Here is a 12,466-nt window from a genome sequence, read left to right as displayed (position 1 = left end):
TAAAACTTTATTACAAGATCCTAAGACTGTTGCCTTAATGGTAAAGAAGCTTGCACTGGGGCTGAGTTCTGGGCAGTGAGCTGGCCCCTGCCTTGGGCAATGGACGCATTAGATGAACCCAAGTACCTGATTTTACATAGCCTTGACTCACCAAAGGTTTGTGCTCTCCAACACAATGTAATTGGAGCAGGATTTTTTCTTAAATATGTTTTTATTGATTTCAGAGAGGAAAGGAGAGGGAGAGAAAGACATAGAAACATCAATGATGAGAGAGAATCATTGATCGGCTGCCTCCTGCATGCCCTACACTGGGGATCCAGCCAGTAACTTGGGCATGTGCCCTGACCGGGAATCGAACCATGACCTCCTGGTTCATAAGTCGATGCTAAACCACTGAGCAACACTGGCCGGGCTGGAGCAGGATTTTTTAAAATCTGTTTTTGTTTTGTTTTGTTTTTTTTCAGCAAAAGGCAGTCTCCTACCTTGAATATAAAATTCATGTTTGGAGTTATATAAATTATATGGTTTGAGAACATCAATATATGATACAGCCTAGTTTATGTTATTCTTACTATATATGTATTCAAAATATACACGTTTCTAAAACAAGATTTGATCATATGAAATATCTTAAGCTGGTAATGCATAGGGGTGAAGAGTCAAACTTTAGAATTAGTCAGTCTGAGTTTGGACCTCAGCTCTACCATTGACTAGCTGAGTCACTGGGTACTTAAGCCCTTTGAAAGCTTGCTTTTTTTATGTGAAAAATGGACTAAGTGTGGGATTGTTACAAGGAAAATAATTTCCTTACTGTTTGAAGAATGGCTCCAGGCAATCTTTGAGTAGTTCTGGTAGTGACAAATTCTTTTGGTTTTCCTTAATCAGAGAGTAACTTTACTTGCCCTTCATTCCTGAAATAGCTTTGACACACCTTTTAAGCACCTGAAAAAAGTCCTTACCCGTCCTTCTGACTATGTTTCAGAAGAGAAATCACTGTGATTCAAATTGTTTTTTCCCCTATATGTAATGTGTCTTTCTGTCTGGATGCTTTCAAGATTTTGTCTTTAGTCGTCAGAATTATAATTATTATATGTATTGCCATAGATCCGTTTAGGCATATTTTGTTTCAGGTTCACTTGATTTTATTATTGTGTAGGTTTGTGTCTTTTACCAAATTCAATAAATTTTCAACCATTCATTTGGGTGATATTCTTTCACACCCACCCACTTTCTACTCTCTTGCTAGGATACCAATGATGCAAGTGATGGATCCTTTGCTATTGTCTCAAAAGTTTTAAGACCCCGTTCTTTTAACATTATTATTCTATATCATCTATTTTCTTCAGAATGGGTAAATTCTTTTTGTTTTCAAGTCCACTGATTTTATCCTTTGTCATCTCCCATTACTATCAAAGCCATACAGCAAGTTTTCTTTTCATTGTGCCTATTGAATGTTTTAGTTTCATATGTCCCACTTTGTTCTTTTTGTAACCTCTATTTCATTTCTGAGCTTTCTCATATGTTTTGAAAGATGTTGCATTTGAGTGTTTAAGTATTTTTATGACTCCTGCTTTAGAATTCTTGTCAGATAATTTTAACATCTGATTCATCCCAGTGATGAGCTTAGATGCCTTTTATCATTCTAGTTGTGGTTTTCTTGGTTCTTAGTATTATGAGTGATGTACTGGACATTTTGTCTATTATGTATGCACGTTCTGGTTCCTCTTCTAATTTTTCATTTTAGTAGACATTTACCTTTTGCAATTTTAGTCACAAGTCCCAGTCCTGCTGTGGTTCCAAGAATAGTTCTATAATCAGAGCCTTTGTGGTGTTATTATGATCTGCTTGGTTAACTGGTGAGGTTGACATTCCCAGTGGTCCCTAATGGTACTGCCTGAGGATTCAGGAGTTCCCCAGGCTAGGATGCCAGTGCTTCTATGTGGAGTAGGGATTTCTCATATCCATGAAGACAAAGGGTGCATGTTGTGGAAGACTGTCTATACTGGTATTCTCCAACTGCTGCGATGTCTCCAGAGAAGAGAGGGGACTCTCATGGTCACCAGGTCAAAGAGGCTTCCATGGCCAGACAGCTCTTATGATGGATAGGGCTACCAGTATCCTGTGCTTGCCATGATGTCCCTGGGTGTGGGAGGGAAGTCTCAGGTCCATAGGGACAAAGATGCTTTCTAGGCCAGGTTGCTTGATGTCATTGTGTCCCTCTTGTCATTTCTGCCTAACCTTACTGGTGTCTCACTAGGATAAAAGGTAGTCTCTGACCTGTAGGCTTCATGGCAAAATCTTCTGCTTGTTGGGTGGAAGAGTACTTCCTGGTTGGTAGCTTGTTGGTAGGGGGTGGGTGGAAGCATCCTCCTTCCAGGATCCTGTGGCTTCCCTAGTATCTCTGTGCAGGAGAAGGTAGCCTCAACTCACAAGAGAAAAGAGTTTTCCTGGCCTAGGCCATTTGATGTAATCAGTGTTGTCAGATGTCTCCACATCTTTTAGCATAGGAGGGTAGTCTTAGGCCTGGGGGAAGGAGAGGCCTTTTTGTTGGCTCCTTATTACTAGAAGGGATCCTACTCAATGTACCTTGCCAGTTGTATCTAGCTTATCTGGTATTGTCAGAGGAACTCCTATTCAATCCAGGGGAGGAATGAGCCAAACTGACCTCTGCTGCCTTGTGTTACTAGTTTGTGGTAAGGGATACATCACATTCTGTTGGATGGGGTTACATAGCACAACTTGCTGTTGTTTTCCTCCAGTTCTGGGATCTCAAATTATTGTGCCTTCTGCTGCTTACCTTTCACAACTATCTTTGATTGCCTCTTGTGTTATCTCTAGGGCTTATTGTTGCACTTTGCTAGGAGAACATGAGTCAATGCCACCTCATCTAAACTGAGTGCCAATCTTGTTGGACTAGGTGATTCAGTTAACAGTGTTTTTTAAAGTTCACAACCTAAAAAAAGACATTATAGGACCCAAATCTCTATTCAATTGCATCATTCAGTGAGCATGGTAGCTGTTGACTGCTCAAATTATATGTAAATGGCAGCCCTTAAAGTTAACAACAAATAAAGCATCTAGTATATCATGTGATGAGTAGAATGACTGTATTTGGTTATGCTTTTTTGAAGTATATATTTAGAAGTTATGTTAGTAACTTAACTAAAAATAATGCCAGAAAATATTTTAGTTCACTAAACTATATGTAAATTTAATATGTATATTCATTTTTATTCAATTGTATGAAAATATATGTCAAATATATGCAAAAATCCCCTCCAGCTTGAAAATTGTTGAATAAACACACACATATACATGCATTTCCATCCATTAATCATATACATGTTCAATTTGAATGAGTTAGGAATACAATATGAAGCTAACACACTACCTAAGAGTTTGTATAAGTGTTTTAGTCAAAGTCAAGGCTAGCTATTAATGAGAAAAACTCTTAGTCAAGCATATTTGGTTTGAATATAAAAATACATTACAACCATCCGCTTTTTTAATAATTAGAATTTTTTACAAAGGAAATAACAATTAATAGCAAATAATTCATTAAATTTATAAGGTTTTACTTTCCAAATTTCTTTTGATTAAATGTAGGACAAAAATATTTTTAAATGTTTTAAGGTAGATGAATGCCAAGTAATTATTGCTGAACCACTAGTTTTTATGTTAGAGATTTCATTCTAAGCTTTTTATTATGGTTTACAGAAACTTTCATAATAATTTTGCTGCAACATTTTTATTTACTATTAATGCCTTCTTCAATTAAGGCACATTTTTTAGCCATTCTTTCCTACCCCTCCACTCCAAATCACAGGCCTTTTATGTGTATGTAATGTTGGTTTTCTGTGTCATGTCACTGTGTGACACTCAAAAGCCTCTCTTGCCCAGCTGTGGTGGCTCAGTGGGTTGAGTGTCGCCCCATGGACTAAGAGGTCCTGGGTTCGATTCCCAGTCAGGGCACATGCCTGGGTTGCAGGCTTGATCCCCGGTAGGGGGTGTGCAGAAGACAACAGACCAATGATTCTCTCTCATCATTAATGTTTCTATCTCTCTCTCCCTCTCCCTTCCTCTCTGAAATCAATAAAAATATTTTTTAAAAAGCCTCTCTTAACCATCTTTCACCCCCTCTAACATCCTAGTGCTCTAAAACAGAGTATACCACATAGAAATTCCCAACAGAGTCTTGTTGAATGTATTGATGTTTGATAAGAGAAAGGATAAGTAAAAGTAAAATTATGAGAGAGGAACAGTTTTTCTTTTAAGAATCATAGTTCAAATTCAGCAATGGGCATAGAGGATGCTATATAAATGACTTTCTATTTTAATGAAGTGTTTAATAAGGCCTCTAAAACAGTACTTCATTGCATCCTGCTCTTCAGAGCAACATTTGGGACTCTACTAAGTGATAAATAATAAGTAATAAATATCAACAGGATTTTTGGGTTGCAATAAGGAGATTTGGCTAAGCTATCCTATCTAATAAAAGAGAAACATGGTAATTGGCATACGACCGCTACCCTTCCCATTGGCTAATCAGGGCAATATGCAAATTAACTGCCAGCCAAGATGGTGGCCGGCAGCCAGGCAGCTTGAAACTAACATGAGGCTTGCTTGCTTCAGTGACGGAGGACTCCAACGTTCCCCGCCTGCTGCTGCTGGCCTCTGAGCTGCAACTCTAAGCAACTATGTAACAAATCCACCAGGCTTCAGCCAGCAGGATCGCAACATTGTAAGCAAAGGCCAGAAACCTACTTTCAGCAGTGGAGGCCTAAGAGCTGGAGCCAAGCCTCAAAGCTAAAGCTGGCCCAGAATAAAAAAAAAGAAAAGAAAAGAAAAAAAGGAGCGGTTGGGAGCTTCAGTCACCCCCACCCTGAAAACAGCCCTCAGCCCCTCGCCCAGACTGGCCAGGCACCCCAGTGGGGACCCCCACCCTGAAGGGTGTGTGACCAGTTGCAAACAGCCATCATCCCCTCACCCAGACTGGCCAGGCACCCCAGTGGGGACCCCCACCCTGATCCAGGACACCCCTCAGGGCAAAGCAGTCAGCACCCACCATGCACAAGGCCTCTACCCTATATAGTAAAAGGGTAATATGCCTCCCAGCACTGGGATCAGCGGAGCCGCGAGGCCTCCCAGCACTGGGATCAGCATGACAGGGGGCAGCGCCCAAACCCCCTGATAGCCCTGTGGCTCTGTGTGTGACAGGGGGCGGGGCCACAACCTCCCTATCAGCCCTGCTCTGTTCGTGACAGGGGAAGGCGCCCCAACCCCCTGATCAGCCCTGCTCTGTGCCTGATAGGGGGAAGCTCCCCAACCCCCTGATCGCCCTGCGGCTCTGTGTGACAGGGTGCAGCGCCCCAACCCCCCCACCCCCACGGGCCCTGCTCTGTGTGTGATGGGATAGAGCCATAACCTCCCCATCGGCCCTGCCCTGAGTGTGAGAGTGGTGGCGCCCCAACCCCCTGATCCGCCCTGCTCTGTGCGTGAAAGGGGGCAGCGCCCCAACTCCCCTATCAGCCCTACTCTGTGAGTGATGGGGGGAGCTCCCCAACCCCCTGATGGGCCCTGCTCTGTGAGTGACAGGGGGCAGCGCCCCAACCCCGTGATTGGCCCTGCTCTGTGTGTGACAGGGGGTGGCGCCGCAACCGCCCCATCAACCCTGCCTTGAGTGTGACAGGGGGCGGTGCCCCAACCCCCCAATCGGCCCTACCCTGAGTGTGACTGAGGGTGGCATTGCAACCTCCTGATCTGCCCTGCTCTGTGCATGACAGGGGCGGCACCCCAACTCCCCAATCGGCCCTGCTCTGAGCCCGACCAGGGGCTGCACCTAGGGATTGGCCCTGCCCTCTGCCACCCAGGAGCAGGCCTAAGCCAGCATGTCGTTATCTCCCGAGGGGTCCCAGACTGCGAGAGGGCACAGGCCGGGCTGAGGGACCCCCCTCCCCCCGAGTGCACAAATTTTTGTGCACCGGGCCTCTAGTTTATATATATTCTTCTATAACTGGTCTGATAACTTTCTTTTGATATGTCTACAATTTACAGTGGTATGTTTTCAATTGCCTTATTTATTAACTTGGGGAGTTTATTCTTTAAAAAGAAAACCACATATAAAACCTCAGATGTAACACAATAAACAAGTCATTTTTCTTCTCATCTTTTTATTAAAAACACAGTTTTCAAAGAGTTTTAAATTACTTCTTACTTTTTTTGTGTGAGTTATAATATTGGGGAGGGACAAATGATGCATTTCATGTTTTAACATTCCACATGGATCCATTCCTAATTTCAATTTACATCATTAGAGGAAATATATATATATATATATATATATATATATATATATATATATAGCATTTAAAACACATTTTTTTTCTTTGTAAAGATTTTGAAAATTGGGAGACCAAATAACAAAATTCAGAATTCTGTCAAAATAGTGTAGTGTGTGGAGCATTCCAAACAAGACAGCTATTTGAGAAGGCCTTCTCAACACATAATTTTTCTCCCTTTTCTGAGAACTGCTGCCTTCTTCATAGCATGGTTTAGGGCAGTGATGGCGAACCTTTTGAGCTCGGCGTGTCAGCATTTTGAAAAACCCTAACTTAACTCTGGTGCCGTGTCACATATAGAAATTTTTTGATATTTGCAACCATAGTAAAACAAAGATTTATATTTTTGATATTTATTTTATATATTTAAATACCATTTAACAAAGAAAAATCAACCCAAAAAATGAGTTCATGTGTGACCTCTGACACGTGTGTCATAGGTTTGCCATCACTGGTCTAGGGGGCTGTTAGTACTGAGTGACAATGACTTCAAGCCAAGACTGGTTGGACTAAGCTTGACACCTGACTTACATTAGTACATACAGATAGATGATCTTCCTGTTGTATTTTACCTGAAACTCATTAAAACCAGGCTGTTGCACTTAGTCATCCTAATAGTATACAACTAAAGGAAAATCCCCTGTTCCTAACCATTCCTAGAGCCTAGTTATTCATTTTTCTTTGGGTTCCACTATTAGATAAACGATAACACACACACACACACACACACACACACACACACACACACACACACACAGCCTTGACTTTTGAATTGTATTTGATTTGAGTTTTTGTCTTTTACAAGGGAGATACATTGTTAATATTCACAACATGGCTTGAAAAATCAGGTATATTTCAGAAAGAAGAGATGATACTACTTGATACACTGAAGTAAACAAGGGACAAGGATATTTTCAACAACATAATCATGCTGTAGATGTAATTTTTTCAAGAAGCCTGGGAGCATGTTAATATTATGCTTTGCATATAACCATGAATGGGACTGTATAGGAAGAAACACAGTTCATATTATACTTTTATATCAATGAAATGTTTTATAAAAAATCTTCTATATGACTATACTTTTTACATATAACTTTAAAATAATGTAGAAGGCACATCTCATTTTGTTAATCAATTTAAAAATAAGTTATTTGATATAAAACAGGTTTGAATTGCCCAATTTGTTCATTATTTTGTTTTGAGGAATGTAAAATCAGATAAGTCCAAGGAATTATACAAGTAAATATGGACACATACTTAAATTATAGTTACTAATAACTGGTCCTAAATAATTCAGTGCTCATAATCTAACCATAAAATAAAACAATACAGATATGTTTGAAGATAATTTTGCTCCCTTATCTCTAGACCTAGTCTCCTGTTCTCATCTTCACAGTTGAATACATGAATTTTATGTTCACCATTTCAGTCCAAATGTTCTATTTTTAATAAATCTTTCCCTGCCCATAAACAATAGATGGTATTGTGTGAGTATGCAGGTCTGTGTATGCAAATTTACTTAAATATTAGGTGTCCTTCACAGAGCTAACTAGCTGCCCATAACAATCTATGCCCCCCAACTCATATTGTTGAGAAAGAAGCTGCTCACCCTGTAACTACATTTTATAGCCCTTGTCACACCAGGTGTGGTTATTTTATTAGTTTCTCCCAGTGGAATATGAGTAGTAGTAATTTGTATCAATTCTGAGTTTTGGATTTTCAAAAACGAATGTGTCTTTTCCACTCTCTTTTCCCTCATCCAATTGTTGAATGTAGAGGATTCTGAGAGTAAAGAAATGGTGAAGCAAAAAGATGAAAGAGGTCTGAATCCCTACATAACTGAACGTAGGAAAGCCACATGCCACTATGAACTGCCATGGTCTGTGACGAGCAAACAATAAATGCCTATTTTGTTCAGCCACTGGAATTTTGGCTTTGCTTTGCTATAATAGCTAGCATTAAAATAAGTAATACAAACTGTCATCCTTTCCTGTAATTCTAAACCTTACCTTTTCATTCAACACTATGTATTTATAGTATATCATTATTGTTATACATAGACATAATACGGGGTTTCTCAAAAATGACACTGGATAATTCTTTGTTGGGCGGGGGGCTGTCCTTTGCATTGTAGAATGTTTAGCAGTATTCCTGGCCCTCCCTTGTCATTACAATAAAAAAATTCACACCATTTTAGAATATCATCTTGTGGTAATAGCATGACCAATTGAAAACTGCTGATATGATACATCCTTTTTAGTGACTCAATAGTTTTTCATCTCATGCACTGAGGATATTTATGGTATTTCACTATTAAAACACTACTGCAATGAACATCCATGCAACTGCTTTTGAGCTAAGTTTTGCTACTCATATTAGTTCCCTAAGAAGCACAAGCACTTTTTCTTCAATACCAATAAAAAGTAAAGCATTATATTATATAGATCTAAAAAGTAAGTGACAGTTTAAGAGGGTGGAGGAGAATTTAGAGCACAAAGCCAGCACAAAAAGCAGATGAATTCTACACTGGACACAATCAGTTCTTAGTTATTAATTGATGTAATGGATGTTTTTGAGTTAAGAATTTCAGCTAAATGGCCTACCATCTACTACCTGGCATTCCTTTATGATTCTTACTTTCCCCAAACCGAGCTCTGTCATCCAACTCGTCTTCATATCCTGTCAGTACTCACTGCAAATTATATTACACATAAAGCTATATTTTTCTATCATAATTTCCACTACCCTTGCCCAAGTAAAGCTGCCCTGGATGGGTAGTTCAGTTGTTTGGAATACTGTCCCATACACCAAAAGGTTATGGGTTCGATTCCTGGCCACAGCACATACTTAGGTTGTGAGTTCAATCCCAGGTTGGCATGGGTTGCAACTGATCAATGCCTCTCTCTCTCTCTCTCTCTCTCTCTCTCTCTCTCTCTCTCTCTCTCTCTCATCAATAAACATCCTTGGGTGAGGTTAAAAAAAAGTGAAAGAGCCCCTGAAGGAGAAATGTACTTATGTGTTTTCTATCCAGACTTCTGCAAAGCTGGATGAAGAGATCCTTTTCAGCCACTGATGATGATGTGGCCTTGCTGACTCTTAGTTTAAGGACCAGGAAAACCAGATATGTATATAAATAATCCTTGAAATGAAAGTATAAAGATTATTAGTTCAAGCTCTTCTGCAATGGTGATGTAATATCCAAGTACGACAGGGCAGGGTCATAACAACTGAAATTTCCAGAACTGGGCAGACGCTAGCTTGGGCCCTAGTATCATGAGCATCTATGCCACTGAGGGCTCTGCTGGGACAAGGGTATCTATTTTTCTGAGCAGTATATCTGTTCATGTCTAGTGTTTATCTAGCTTTTGAAAATCTTTGAGTAATTACATTGGAAACTTTATCTAACCTGATTGCCTAGCCCAGTGGTCGGCAAACTCATTAGTCAACAGAGCCAAGTATCAACAGTACAACAATTGAAATTTCTTTTGAGAGCCAAATTTTTTAAACTTAAACTATATAGGTAGGTACATTGTTATTAACTTAATTAGGGTACTCCTAAGGCTTAGGAAGAGCCACACTCAAGGGGCCAAAGAGCCGCATGTGGCTCGCAAGCCGCAGTTTGCCGACCACTGGCCTAGGCAAGCACAATTTCTTCCAGCCGATCCATACATGACCTAAACTCTGTACCTGCCCACCTCTTGCCCTCCCTGTATTTTCTCATGGCAAACAGCATTAGATTGACCCCCTTAAAAGTGAACATCTCATCATTGTAGCTCTAAAATCCATCAGTGGTTTCCTAATGACCTTAGAATAAAGTTATAACTCTTTCTAGACTCAAAAGTCCTCTCAAACTCTCCTACTTCACTTTATGGCACTTGGTTCAGGCTGCTCTCTCAGCTCCACAGATACTGGCCTCTTTCAGTTCTGTAAGTTCACCAAGTGATTCAAGCCTGAGGGGCTTGACACGTACTATTTCTCTGAAGTTAATATTCCCCTTGTCCCCCCTAATTTTTCATAGTTCAGAACTTCCCAGCATAAATGTCACCTTTTCAGAAAGGTCATTAGATCACTGAGGATCGTAAACACTTCAATAGTTTGTTGGTTTAATTATTATTTTTTTATCTTTGTGGCATATACCAACTATCTTGTATAGTGACTGGAGCCCCAAAAAGCTCAGTTACTGCAAACTCAAGCACATATAACATGAGCTGTAAACAAAATTATACCCAAAGTCTCAAGAGAAAGATGGGACCATGAAGCTTCTGAGTTTATGTACTGGAGGTCAAACAGGAAGGCTTTAGGCTTGATTTTCTCTATTTTGACCAACCAAGTTATTATTTATATCTCTCAACAACAATATATACTTAGTAAAAAGCCTTCATTGTTGAAATTGCTGCAGGAAAAGTAACTTTGTATTGCAAGTGTAAAAAAAAGTTTCAGCCCCAGACTCATTCTTTCCTTTAAAACAATTATTTTCCTTACATGATTTTGAAAAATAATGTACCAATATTCTTTGTTAGGCTGCAATAAATAGGCAGAATATGTGGACAGCATATAAGATTTTAGTAATTATTTTTCAATCTAGGGAAAATTGAGAATAAAATATTTTTGAAGGTATTTAATTTTTGTTTAGTTTCATACAAAGGGCACTACTTGCATTCAGTATATTTAAAAATTGTATACATGTTCTATAACATTTTTAATATTAATTTACTTTTTAAAAATATATTTTTTATTGATTTCAGAGAGGAAGGGAGAGGGAGAGAGAGATAGAAACATCAATGATGAGAGAGAATCATCGATTGGCTGCCTCCTGCACGTTCCCTACTGGGGATCAAGTCTGCAATCTGGGCATGTTCCCTTGGCTGGAATCGAACCTGGGACTTTTCAGTCCACAGGCCGACACTCTATCCACTATTAATTTACTTTTAAAAACTGTATTAAAATTTGGTAGATAATAAGAAAATTTCTGAGATGGTTTAGCAAGAGGGTTAACACTTTTCTTTTTTAAAAAATATATTTTTATTAATTTCAGAGAGGAAGAGAGAGGGAGAGGGAGATAGAAACATTAATGATTAGAGAGAATCATTGGTCTGTTGCCTTCTGCACACCCCCTACTGGGGATTGAGCCTGAAACCTGGGCATGTGCCCTGACTGAGAATCAAACTGGTGACCTCATTGTTCATAGGTCAACACTCAATCACTAAGCCACGCTGGCCATGGGAGAGGTATCATACTTTTCAATATAAAACAAAGTTAAGATGAATTTATAACCAGACCTTTATATCTATCAACAAAGGCTCTTTCATTGCAGAATAGTTATTTAAGGTCTGTATTCCTAAATATAGCATGCCAGATTACTCTCTATTTTGAATCCAAAAGAGTTCTTATGCTATTCTCTATGAAAGTTATTAACAAACATAGTTTAAATTGGGCAATTATTTCCTAGTATGATAGATTTTTGGATGTCATCATTTCAAGAATGATTTCTTTAATTAAAAAAACCTCAAAAACTGCTGACTTTCAGAGTCACTGACACTTTCCTTGAGGATGAATAATTAATTATGAGGAAATACTTTTTAAATGAGCTCCATGGACTTCAGACATATATTTACTACAAGTTACTGAACAAATCCACTTCAGAATTTAAAAATATACTACATTCCATTTGAAACCTGTACCTCCTCAGCTGTATATTACCTTAAGAAAAGGAACTACCATTTACTAAAATTATGCCAGATTCTTCAAATCATCTAGGATTTTTCTTTCTCCCTCCCCATCCTTTAATCAAGCCTCAACAAAATTAGATCCTACAATCAAAAAGTTTTTCTTCAAAGTGCAACGCCCATTTTCTAGTCCGAATCACAATACATTCATGGTTAGACAACTATTATGACCTCTTAACTGATCTCTCCAAAGCCTCACTCAGCCTGTTGACCCTTTAATCCCCACCCAAGACTCCTCTGTTCTAAGTAAAATTCCCTTTTCATATCGTCGTCATTGTGAGCTTTAAAAAATAAAGAGATCATATCACTCCATTTGATTAAAATCATCAGCAGTTCCCTATTTCTCTTGAAATAAAATACAAAATGGTAAACACAAGCTATAAGATGTTGTATGATGTA

The sequence above is a fragment of the Myotis myotis genome, unplaced genomic scaffold, assembly GCF_014108235.1.
Source record: "Myotis myotis isolate mMyoMyo1 unplaced genomic scaffold, mMyoMyo1.p scaffold_m19_p_4, whole genome shotgun sequence".
Classification (NCBI taxonomy): Eukaryota; Metazoa; Chordata; class Mammalia; order Chiroptera; family Vespertilionidae; genus Myotis; species Myotis myotis.
The sequence above is the reverse complement of the archived record's forward strand: the minus strand, read 5'-3'. Positions refer to the sequence as shown.